This window comes from Schistocerca serialis, chromosome 8, assembly GCF_023864345.2.
Source record: "Schistocerca serialis cubense isolate TAMUIC-IGC-003099 chromosome 8, iqSchSeri2.2, whole genome shotgun sequence".
Taxonomy (NCBI): Eukaryota; Metazoa; Arthropoda; class Insecta; order Orthoptera; family Acrididae; genus Schistocerca; species Schistocerca serialis.
In genome coordinates this window covers 65,688,439-65,701,758 of record NC_064645.1, presented here as the reverse complement: position 1 = coordinate 65,701,758, position 13,320 = coordinate 65,688,439, and positions in this window count along the sequence as shown.

The following is a 13,320-nucleotide window of genomic DNA, read 5'->3' as shown; positions in this document are numbered from 1 at the left end:
ATCCAGAGAGGCCCGTACAGGACCTGCAAAATGCGGTCGTGCATTATCCTGCTGAAATGTAGGGTTTCGCAGAGATCAAATGAAGGATAGAGTCACGGGTCGTAACACATCTGAAATGGAACGTCCACTGTTCAAAGTGCCGTCAGTGCGAACAAGAGGTGACCGAGACGTGTAACCAATGGCGTCCCATACCATCACGCCGGGTGATACGCCAGTTGGCGATGACGAATACACGCTTCCAATGTGCGTTCACCGCGATGTCGCCAAACACGGATGCGACCATCATGATGCTGTAAACAGAACCTGGATTCATCCGAAAAAATGACGTTTTGCCATTCGTGCACCCAGGTTCGTCGTTGAGTACACCATCGCAGGCGCTCCTGTCTGTGATGCAGTGTCAAGGGTAACCGCAGCGACGGTCTCCGAGGTGATAGTCCATGCTGCTGCAAACGTCGTCGAACTGTTCCTTCAGATGGTTGTTGTCTTGCAAACGTCCCCATCTGTTGACTCAGGGATCGAGACGTGGCTGCACGATCCGTTACAGCCGTGCTGATAAGATGCCTGTCATCTCGACTGATAGTGATACGAGGCCGTTGGGATCCAGCACGGCGTTCCGTATTACCCTCCTGAACCCACCGATTTCATATTTTGCTAACAGTCATTGGATCTCGACCAAGGCGAGCAGCAATGTCGCGATACGATAAACCGCAATCGCGATAGGCTACAATCCGACCTTTATCAAAGTCGGAAACGTGATGGTACGCATTTCTCCTCCTTACACGAGGCATCACCACAACGTTTCACCAGGCAACGCAGGTCAACTGCTGCTTGTGTATGAGAAATCGGTTAGAAATGTTCCTCATATGAGCACGTTGTAGGTGTTGCCACCGGCGCCAACGTTGTGTGAATCCTCTGAAAAGCTTATCATTTGCATATCACAGTATCTTCTTCCTGTCGCTTAAATTTCGCGTCTTTAGCACGTCATCTTCGTGGTGTAACACTTTTAATGCCCAGTAGTGTAGAAGTACGTGTGTATTGTGTAAAGCATATATATTAACTATATACTTACAAAATTTCAGCTGAATTCTTTCAGTAGTTCGTGTTTGGTTAAATGACACGCTGACATCAAAATATGGTAGTGTTAATATAGTTCTGACCTCAGATGTAGCTGCTTCAGTATATAACTGTGACAATACCTTAGCTACACGTCCACTATGCCCCGCGAGTCGAGTGCAATTACCTTGGAAGAACATATGAGTATTCTAGTTATATTTGTATTTAGCCCTCCTCGCAGCAACTAGAAATTCATTATAAACCCTGATACCAAGAAGATTGCTGTTATAAATGTCAATAAAACTATTTTCATTAGAGCCTTGAAATCTGACAGTGTGAGATGCGTGCCACATGAAATACGTTACGGTTAACGTACTCACAGTCGAGGCCTGTGCTGCTGGCACGACTCAATGCAGCGGTCCATGTCTCCTTTCTGTGGTGACAAACTTGTTCTGTATTCTGATTACCATCTTATTTCAGCAGTGGTTGGCAACCTAATCAGTAGATTATTTTTGCGGTTAAAGTTAAGTCAGGATAACATAATTCTAAAGGAATTAACTTATCGTGTGTGAATTATGTAATTACCTAAGCCATCGTAAAATACTCAACATAATTTCAAAAACGGAGTATGCATGTTGACGTCTAAAATATAAGTAAAAAATACAGCATCTGCGCTTAAAAAGTCTGTTAGAGCAGATTAAAATATATATGGCAACGAAATTCGAAACACTAGGAATTTGTTTGTCTATTCATCTCGTACTTCAGGCAATTCTGTTCTCTTTTTTTTTTTTTTTAATTTAGTGTATTTGGCCTCTAGCTGCTCTGCTCAAACGTATCGGCAGTTACAGTTTTGTTTAATACTGTCCCAGATGAAGCTGAAGAGCGGTGTGGTGTAGTGGTTATGATACTAAACTGTTGCATGGAGAGTCGTGAGTTCAAAATTCCCCTCGACTGTACAATTTTAATATCTATATTCGATTCGAGTACATTCTAGAAGTATCCACAAATGTCAAGAATCATTGTACCGGAAAGTTCTGTAGCTTTATATAAACTGTATGTGTTCTGGCCAGAGGCAGTTCGCTCCGCGCTCTTGTATGTGCCAGTGCTGAATAAAGCTTCGTAAAGTGAAGTTAGTGGTCGTCATTCAGCTAACTACACCTTCTTCTACGTGACATTATTCTGGTGGAGGCGCTGCGTATTGGAACGTGTTATAGTGCACGTTGCCGACGACACAGTGGCTCCCATCAGGCCACGACAGAGCCGCCGTTTACGTGACGAGAAACCCGAGTTCGAGCCATATTCAACGGCTGCCAATCTACTAGAGGCAGAAGAAGAAGACGTTACGATGACAGAAACTGTGTGCCACCACATGGGACACCCTTCCTGGTTCGCTGGTGATGATGGCCAAGATCCAAACAAGTGGCTGAAGGTATATGGGCGTATAGACAAATTTAACAAATGGGATGACACCGTGTGTTTGGCTAACGTATTTTTCTACTTGGTGGGCACTGCCAAGCAATTGCATGAGAATAACGAGGTGAAGTTCACAAGCTGGGAAGAATTCCAAGTGTAACTGTGTAAGTATTTTGGCAACACACAGAGACAGCAGTTCAAGGCTGAAGATAAATTAAAATGTAGGGCACAGCGTCCAGAAGAAGCTACGGCATCCAACATTCAAAACGTCTTGGAGCAGTGTAAAATAGGGGATTCTAGAATGAAGGAGGAAGATAAGGTTGCATATCTCATGAAGTGTGTTGCTGAGGACATGTATAAAGCTCTACTCCTGAAGGAGGTTTCGACAGCAGACGATTTCATAAAATTTTGGTAGTATATCGATACAATGCATCAAAAAAGAATTACACGCAACAAGTTTGAGCGGCTTCCTAACGTCGTATCGATATCTGAGATGGACGTAGCAACTGATTTAACGATTTTTCTTCGTCAGATAGTGAGAGAGGTAGTTCAGAAGGCACTTGGACTGTACGTCGAGAGACGCTTCAAGAAGTCATAAGGGAGGAAGTGGAACAGACATTGAACCCAATCTCTCGTTCTTCATTTCCCTTTAAAACGGTGAAAAGTCGAGACCCAGGCGGAGTTACGTTCGTACAATGCCGCATGAGAAACCTGTTTGGACATCAAAGAAGACTGAAGTCTGGAGGACCCAGGACAACGAACCAGTGTGTTTCCACTGCGGACGAACGGGACATGTGGTTCACTATTGTCGAGAAAGGCGGCGGATATTTGATGACGCCCGCGCCATAAGACAGTAGACCGATCTTAGCCGACGCCAACTGCGGGAGGACGGAGATGAACAAGAGGACGTGGGTGCAGTACGACGTAGGTCACCATCGCCGTAAGCTAGCCGCTTGAGAGGACGCTCCCCAACACGCCGATCAAGGTCTCCATCGCCGTTTAGAAGCTCCAGCCGATCACCTAGCCGCCGCAACCTGGAAAACTAAAGGGTGCGACCTTCCTTGGAGATGAGGCCGCGAAGAGAAAAATTCTCCACTGTCGATCAATACTAAAATGGTAGGAAACTACGTCGATAACCTCATGGATGGCCGACCAGCCCAAAATCTTGTGAACACTGGAGCATCATATCTAGTCATTTAGGAGAAGTAACGTCGCCAGTAGCAGAAAACCGAATTCGCCGACAGCAAAACGTCTCTGCTGGTGGTGACTAATGGTAAACCTACAGGAAGATGTACCATCCGTGTGGGTATAAGTGACCATATACAGTCTTTAGAATTCATCGCCTTACAAGAGTGTAGTCATGGCGTTATTCTCGGATGGTACTTTTTGAAAGCTTCTAAGGAAATTGTAGCTTGTGGTTGCTCAAAGACTATGCTAGATGAGATGAGATACTGTGGAGAGGAAGATGCGCATCCGAGTGTGTGGAGTGCTGGACGAAGTGATTCCTGCAGTCGGCGCTAGAAAGGTAACTGTCATGTGTGACGCCATGCATGAACCCATGGATCTTGTAGTGGTATGTAAGGGAAGCATACCATTGTAGAATAACTTGGTAATCCCAGCCTCTGTCGTCTCGTTTAAGAACGAATTCGGTGAATTGGGGATAGTTAACTGACGCCGAGAACCGCAGATCCTTAAAAGTCGCATGTGTGTAGCAAACGCTGAGCCGTTAATTGCAGAACAGCTGAGCGTCATAGAAACCGCCCATGCCGAGTGAGTGGGCGACATTAGCGCTACCACAAGATCTAGCTCGACTATCACCAGATCTCACCAAGGAACAACAGAATAAGCTGCTTGTCATTCTTCAAGAGTTCTCTGAATGCTTCAATCCACAAGTGAAGAGCAAATTAGACAAATCGACGGTGAAGCACCAGATTAGATCAACCAATAACCCAGAGAGCATACCGTGTACCAGCAACGGAACATCGAATCATTCGCGAAGAGGTAGAGAATATGATGGAGAATGACATCATTCAGCCTTCGCAGAGCCCATGGTCGTCACCAGTGGTCCTCGTCGGGAAGAAGGATGGCAGCTGGCGCTTTTGTGTTGATTACAAAGATAACTAAAAAGGACGTTTACCCTCTTCCACGAACTGACGATACACTAGGTTGTCTGAAGGCGGCTAACCTTATCTCAACCATGGACATGTACTCGGGATACTGGAAAATCGAGGTAGATGAGGCTGATCTTGAGAAACTGCATTCATCACCTCTGAGGGCCTGTAAGAGTTTAAAGTAATGTCGTTTAGTTTGAGTAATGCAGCAGCAACTTTTGAACGAATAATGGATAATCTTCTACGTCACCTCAAGTGGACGATGTGTCTTTGTTACTTAGACGCCATTATCGTGTTCTCAGAGACATTTGATGAACATATAAAATGACTGGGGGCCGTTCTTCAGTGTCTCCAACAAAGCGAACTGAAACTTAAGTCAAGAAAGTGTCTCTTTGGAGCAAAAGAAAACAGAATACTTGGACACCTTGAGTCAAACGAAGATGTGCAGCCACACCCAGAAAAAGGTGAGATCTATAATGGAATTTCCTATTCCTAAAAGTATTAGAGATGTGAGAAGCTTCCTCGGATTATGTTCTTATTACCGTCGTTTTATCAAAGACTTTTGTATAAAAGCCAGGCCACTCCAATAGTTGTTAAAAACGATGCTAAATTATTCTGGGGTGGTGCTCAACTAGATTCATTAGATGTGCTGCGAAAAGCTCTGACCACTAACCCTGTACTTGGTCTGTATGATGAGAGAGCACCTACAGAACCTCACACAGATGCCAGTGGGTATGGGATAGGTACTGTTCTGGTGAAAATTTCTGATAGAAAAGAGAAGGTTGCAGCCTATGCTTCTAGGACACTTACAAAAGCCAAGAGAAACTACTCAACTACAGAAAGAGAATGTCTTGCTGGGATCTGGGCTATGTGCAAATTTCTACAGCATCTCTATGGAAGGCCATTCACATTTGTTATAGACTATCATTCACTCTGTTGGCTGACATGTCTAAAGGATCCAAGAGAACGACTCGCCAGGTGCGCACAACGTCTTCTAGAGTATGACATAACCCTAGTGTACAAAAGTGGAAGAAAACACCAAAACGCCGACTGTCTCTCAAGAAACCGTGTGCAAGACCATCAAGACTTTGATGAAGATAGTGACTGTCTCGCAGCACTCCAGGATCTCTCTGCTGAGCAGAATAAGGGCGCCATGATATTTCAAATTATACTTGCCTTAAATCGGTCAGTGGATTTGCAAGGCCAATTTAAGGTAGTTAATGGATTACTTTGCAAAAAACTTTGATCCGTTTGGAAGGCGGTGGTTACCAGTGACTCCTAAACACATGCGCTTAGATGCTCTACAGAAATTCCATGTAACACCTGAGCCCGGAAATTTAGGATTTTTTTAAGACATACGATAGGAATAGCAAGAGATTTTTCTGGCCAGGTTTATTTAGGAGTGTCCGTCATTATGTGTCACACCGTAGGGAGTGCCAGAGGAGAAAGACAGTTCCTCAGAAACCACCTGGTCTACTCATACCAATGTCACAAGCCGAAACGCCTTTCCAGGGTGTTGGGAGTGACCTCGGACGATTTCCAACGTCTGCTAGTGGCAATAGGTGGATTATTGTTTGCACTGATTATCTGACACGCTATGCAATTACAAAAGCCATGAAAACAGCCGAAGCATCCGAGATATCCTAATTTATCGTGGAGGACATTGTATGAAAACACGGTGCCCCAAGGTCGTTAATTACGGATCGAGGGAAAGCTTTTCAATCGAATCTTGTGACAGAGATAAACCTTCGGGGCAACATTACTCATCACATTACAACAGCCTGTCATCTGCAAACTAACGGGCTTCCTGAACGCCGTAATAAGACCTTGGCCGACATGCTATCAATGTTCGTTAGTGTTGAGCAGAGCAACTGGAATGAGGTGCCATCTTTCGTGACATTTGCCTACAACACCGCAAAACAAGAGACCACAGGATTTACGCCATTTTTCATGCTGCATGGGCGTGAGGTGACTACGACGATGGACACCGTGTTTCCGTTACATCCTGATGACGTGGACGACAACTACATCGGCCAAGTGTTAACCAGTGCTGAGGAAGCTCGGCAGTTGACTCGACTCCGCCTGCTGCAGGTTCAACAAACCGATCGCCGAAGGTATAACGCGAGCCACCGCATTGTTGTCTACCAGCCTGGTGGCCTCGTCTGGAGCTTCACTCCTGTTCGGAAGGTTGGTCTCTTTGAGAAGCTCCTCACGCGCTACTTTGGACCTTATAACGTTGTAAGACAGTTGTCTGATGTTACTGATGATGTTGAAGATTTAAACCCGAACACAAGACGACGCAAGATCAGAGATACGGTCTACGTCCTTCGACAGAAGCCCTTCAAGGATCCTGCAACCCAAGGTAAATTCGAGGCACCAGCGACAGGCAACAAGCCGAAAGGTGACGAAGAGTGTCGCGGCAAAAAAGTTCTAAGATGATCACCGCCAGGGCGAGCATCAGTCATCGGGATTCGGAGTATGCAGAACCGATGACTCTTTCCCGGACTAGGAGGACGTAACACGGAGATGCTGTTATCTTAAGGAGCGAGCAATGTCGCAGCAGAAGCTGACTAGCACCGTGGTGCAGTGGTTATGACACATGGAGGGTTGTGAGTTCAAAACTCACCTGAAGTGTACAATTTTAATTTCTATATCCGTTTCGAGAACATTCTAAAAGTATCCACAAATGTCAAGAAACATTGTACCGGGATGTTCTGTAGCTGTATGCATACTGTATGTGTTCTGGCCGGAGGCAGTTCGCTCTGCGCTCTTGTATGTGCAAGTGCCGAATAAACCTTCGTTAAGTGAAGTTAGTGTTCGTCATTCTCCTAACTACACCTTCTTCTACGTGACAACAGATTACAGTTACATATATTTTATTATGTTAAAAACTTATTTTGAAACATCTCATTATTTCTTAACTACATACAATCACTACAATTAAAAAAACAGATAAACATAAGAACCTGGTTTTTCCTGTGCTGCTGATGTCAATAATTGGCAATAATTTTCACTGGCGTAAGTTTTGTGAGACTCACCATTGGGCTCAGATAACTAACCAGACAAAAGATTAAATTCATTCGTTATAATCGGCTCTTCTGATGATTCAAAATAAGAATCTCAGCACTGTGGTGCCAACTTCCTCAGGCGCTCTTCTAACAATGTAATATCATATATACAGTGTCATATCAGAGTGTAATATATCTCGGAAACCTGTTAATTCACTTGATAGGTAGTGTTTATACTCTCTCTTATACCTCTGCGTTTCTTCGGAACATTTCGTTAAGGAAGCTCACCAGGAATATTCTTGTGTTATTACCTCCTTTATTTCCCATTTTAACACTTGGTCAAATATATACAAACATGCATTTTAGCAAGAAATACCTGCACGCACGCGGCAATTGTTTCTACTGCACACTCTAAGACAATAAATAAATAAACCATGTATCATGAATGAATTACCCGTGTAGTACAGAAACCTGTAGATGTGATGTACATGTACGGACTAGCAAATGATTACAGTTTCAGAAGAACTCTCTTATTCAAGAGAAGAACCTTCAGAAACTAAGCAAGTCAGTAATACGTTGGTCTAACATTGGCCCTTATGGAAACAGTTATTCGGCTCGGCACTGATGAACAGAGTTGTTAGAAGTCCTCCTGAGGGACACCGTGTCAGATTCCTTGCAACTGGTGCTTTAGATCCTCGAAATGCCGAGATGGTCGGAGGAGCTGCCCACAATGCCACAAACTTTCTTAACTGGAGAGAGATCCGGTGGCTCAAGGTAAGTATTTGTCTTCACAAGCAGTGGAAACTATCGTCGCATGCTGACGGCATCACCTTGCAGAAATGTAAGCCCAGGATGGCTTGCCGTGAAGGGTAACACAACGGGGCGTAGAATATCGTCAATGTACCGCTGTGCAGTAAGTGTTCCGTGGAAGACAACCAAAGGGGTTAAGATACGAATTGAAATGGCGCCCCAGACCATCACTCCTGGTTATCAGGCCATATGGATGGCGACAGTCAGGTTGGTACCTCACCCCTGATCATGTCGTCTCCAGACACATCTTCAGCCTGGAATCTCATTAATTTGAGTAGAATTGTCTTCAGTGATGAGTCCCGCTTCGAAATGAGCCCCGATGACTAGCGAGGACGTGTTTGGACACGCCCCAGCAGCAATGAGATTTCAACCTTACTCCGACAAGCAGGAGTGGTGTCTGTGGTGCCACTTGCGCCATTTCATATCCTTCTGGATGTAGTCCGCGGCGCCATTACAGGATAGCAGTATAGTTGGACGACATTCTCCGGCCTGTTACGTTGTCCTTCATGCCAAACCATTCCAGACTTACATTTCAGCAAGACAATGCCCACGCGCACACGTCGAGAATTTTTACTGCGTGTCATCGTGCTTGCGAAACGCCACCTTGGCCAGCAAGGTCGCCGGACTTCTCCCCAATTACGAACGTTTGGAGCATTGTGGGCAACCAGCTAGCGATTCTCGCGATCTACTGTGACAGCTGGACAGAATGTGCCAACATGTCCTTCAGGAGGAGATCCGAAACTGTCAACCAATGAAACAATGAAAAGCCGAATAACTACTTGCACAAGGACCAGAGATGGACTACGCGTTATTGACTCGCTCAATTAGTGAAGCTTTTTCTGTCAAACAAAGCATGCAGTGCCTCTGAAATTGTAATTTTTTACTTTTTTTGTCTGTACATGTCCATTACATCTACCGACTTCCATCTAATTTGGATAATTCCTTTGTAGGTCGTCGTTTTTTCTATTTAACATTGTTTATCATACACTCCTGGAAATGGAAAAAAGAACACATTGACACCGGTGTGTCAGACCCACCATACTTGCTCCGGACACTGCGAGAGGGCTGTACAAGCCATGATCACACGCACGGCACAGCGGACACACCAGGAACCGCGGTGTTGGCCGTCGAATGGCGCTAGCTGCGCAGCATTTGTGCACCGCCGCCGTCAGTGTCAGCCAGTTTGCCGTGGCATACGGAGCTCCATCGCATTGTTTAACACTGGTAGCATGCCGCGACAGCGTGGACGCGAACCGTATGTGCAGTTGACGGACTTTGAGCGAGGGCGTATAGTGGGCATGCGGGAGGCCGGGTGGACGTACCGCCGAATTGCTCAACACGTGGGGCGTGAGGTCTCCACAGTACATCGATGTTGTCGCCAGTGGTCGTCGGAAGGTGCACGTGCCCGTCGACCTGGGACCGGACCGCAGCGACGCACGGATGCACGCCAAGACCGTAGGATCCTACGCAGTGCCGTAGGGGACCACACCGCCACTTTCCAGCAAATTAGGGACACAGTTGCTCCTGGGGTATCGGCGAGGACCATTAGCAACCGTCTCCATGAAGCTGGGCTACGGTCCCGCACACCGTTAGGCCGTCTTCCGCTCACGCCCCAACATCGTGCAGCCCGCCTCCAGTGGTGTCGCGACAGGCGTGAATGGAGGGACGAATGGAGACGTGTCGTCTTCAGCGATGAGAGTCGCTTCTGCCTTGGTGCCAATGATGGTCGTATGCGTGTTTGGCGCCGTGCAGGTGAGCGCCACAATCAGGACTGCATACGACCGAGGCACACAGGGCCAACACCCGGCATCATGGTGTGGGGAGCGATCTCCTACACTGGCCGTACACCACTGGTGATCGTCGAGGGGACACTGAATAGTGCACGGTACATCCAAACCGTCATCGAACCCATCGTTCTACCATTCCTAGACTGGCAAGGGAACTTGCTGTTCCAACAGGACAATGCAGGTCCGCATGTATCCCGTGCCACCCAACGTGCTCTAGAAGGTGTAAGTCAACTACCCTGGCCAGCAAGATCTCCGGATCTGTCCCCCATTGAGCATGTTTGGGACTGGATGAAGCGTCGTCTCACGCGGTCTGCACGTCCAGCACGAACGCTGGTCCAACTGAGGCGCCAGGTGGAAATGGCATGGCAAGCCGTTCCACAGGACTACATCCAGCATCTCTACGATCGTCTCCATGGGAGAATAGCAGCCTGCATTGCTGCGAAAGGTGGATATACACTGTACTAGTGCCGACATTGTGCATGCTCTGTTGCCTGTATCTATGTGCCTGTGGTTCTGTCAGTGTGATCATGTGATGTATCTGACCCCAGGAATGTGTCAATAAAGTTTCCCCTTCCTGGGACAATGAATTCACGGTGTTCTTATTTCAATTTCCAGGAGTGTATAAGCGTACTGTGAAGAAATATGCATTCTGAAAATAGATCTCAGGAAATGACTGGCACCTGTGAAAGTGATCTGATTGTGAAGGAGCATGAAAATATTAAGGACCGAGAAGAAGACCAGCAAAGACGAAAGAGCCAAAGATATGATTCATTAAACTGTGATAAGCAAATTTCATGAACGGTCTCTAACTGAGTTCTCTGTTGCTGCGTCAACAAAGACAACACTTTACTTTAGTTCTACAAACGCCCTGGCGGAAATAGAATGTATTACAGCTTCAACATCTTGACCAAATACTATCAAACAGACACTCCAGAATATCAGTGCCTGTCGTATATGTTGAACAAAATTTCCTGCTTTGCGAGGTTACTTTGAGTATTTCCTATAGAGAATCAAGTCATTCATACAAATGGAAAATGCTGCGAATACTTGATGGCTATAGAGTGTGTCTAACGATACTGGAACGTTTCAAGTGACAGCATTCCTGCAGGATCTACATGTGGAGCTTACAGCTGTATTTTGAACATTTTGAATCATTGGCCAGTGATCTGGGAGCATCATAGCGTCAGAACGCACAAACAGCTATCTGTAATACAGTGACTTTAGAATGGTTGGTGAAGAGACGAACATTGGACAACATTACAACAGTAAGAATAGCCTCAGTTCAGGACCGCATCGTGAGAAGGTGGTAGGATTGTTTGACGGGCTCTGGTGAGTGGACAAATGACAGCTGCAGTCACATTGTCACCACGAAGCATTCGGGACACGTTACTGAAAGCTGGCTTGAGATCTCTAATTTACGCCTTTTTTACCGCTGACGCCATACCTTAGGCTACAGTGACTCACATGGTTTAGTGTCAGAGTCAGTTGATCTCCTCTGAGATTCAGAAGTGAGTATCTCTTCTGTATGCAGCGATCATATCGACGCCCATCTGTCAGTGGATGACCTGCTGGAATATCACAGGAGATAGCATTTATGTATATCTCCCAGTTCCTGGAGTCACATTGCTTGGAGGAATTGCATTAACACATGATCGATATAGTAAACATTGAAGAGAGGCTGAATGCTAGTCAGTGTGTGGACAGAATGGTAAACCCTGTTGTACCCTTCATCACAAGGGTTCCACATGACGCTTTACTGCAGAATGCAGTTCACACCACAAAAGCCTTGAGGAACAAATGAATCCATTAACAGGGAACAGCTGTGGTGCAATGGGTGGGTGGGGGGGGGGGGGATGTATACTTCCATACCAGCTGGCAGCCAGCTGTACTCATAAACAGCCACAGCATGTGTGTCAGGAAAGGTAACGAACTGCTCAAGATAACACTTGGAGGCTACTTGCGTCCAGTCCACAACTAACAGACGGGTGTATTCCTGATCACAAAGGTCATACTTGTGACTGACATTGATGACAGAGATCAGTTCCAAATTGAATGAAAGTGTAATCAGTTAACACTGTCTATGACCAATCGAAGGACTAGTTCAACATACATAACATCGACACAACCGTCAATGAAATTAAAAGCAAGCTTCAGCATTAGAACTGAAACAAGAATTCCATTGTTAAACGCAGAAGGGAAAGTGTGGGTGAGCGAAAAGAGTTCATTAAGTAGTCTATGAGAGGGAGAACAGTTTCATGACGTTCTAGAAAAATAAGAGCGAGTACTTTGGAAGACTTGTTGACAAACAAGGTCGAAGGACCAGAAAATATTCCTTTGGGATTTCTAAAATCATGGGGGGATTTTGAAATTTGTGCTTAGAATCTATGACACAGGAGATACACTGTAAGACTGGAAGACATATCAAGAAGACAGCAAGCGCAGATAAGATATTAATTGTCTGCACCACAGATTTGATCTCAATATGCTTTAAAACGAAACACGTAATCAGGAGCAATAATAAAAAGAAAACAGTGTGAAAGACAAGATTATGTTACTGAAACGAGATTTTTTGCTGTTTAATTGATTTAATACATAGGTCCATGCTTTGTGATCATCACTGTTTAAGACCTCTCTGCCTGCACTGTCAAGTTAAACGATTTTGCTCTTGTATATGTACTGGCTGAATACCTGGCATTGCCTGGGTGTGTACTTATTCCTATCTTCCTCTTTATTCCAGCCTCTGTCCATCTCTGCCGTTCCTTCTCTCTGTCCATATCCCTCAGACCACACTCTCAGTCCATGTCTTCTTGCTCCTGCTTCTGTCGATTTCCTCCTCCCCCTCTCTCTGTTAATCTCCTCGTACCCCCTCTGACCATCCTCTCCTCCTACCAGTAATTTCATCTCTTTCTCCCCCTCTCTCTGTCAATCTCCTCCACCCCTCCCTGTTCATCTTCTTCCATTTTGTTTCCCTTTCTGTCTCCCTCTTTCCCCTCTGCCTGTCCATATACTCCTCTTCCCATTCCCTGTCTATTTCTCCCTCCCTCCATTCATCTCCTCCTCCATAATCTCTCTGCCTGTATCTTCTTTCCCCGTCTCAGTCCGTCACCTCTTCATTCCCTTTACAGTCGATCTGTTCTT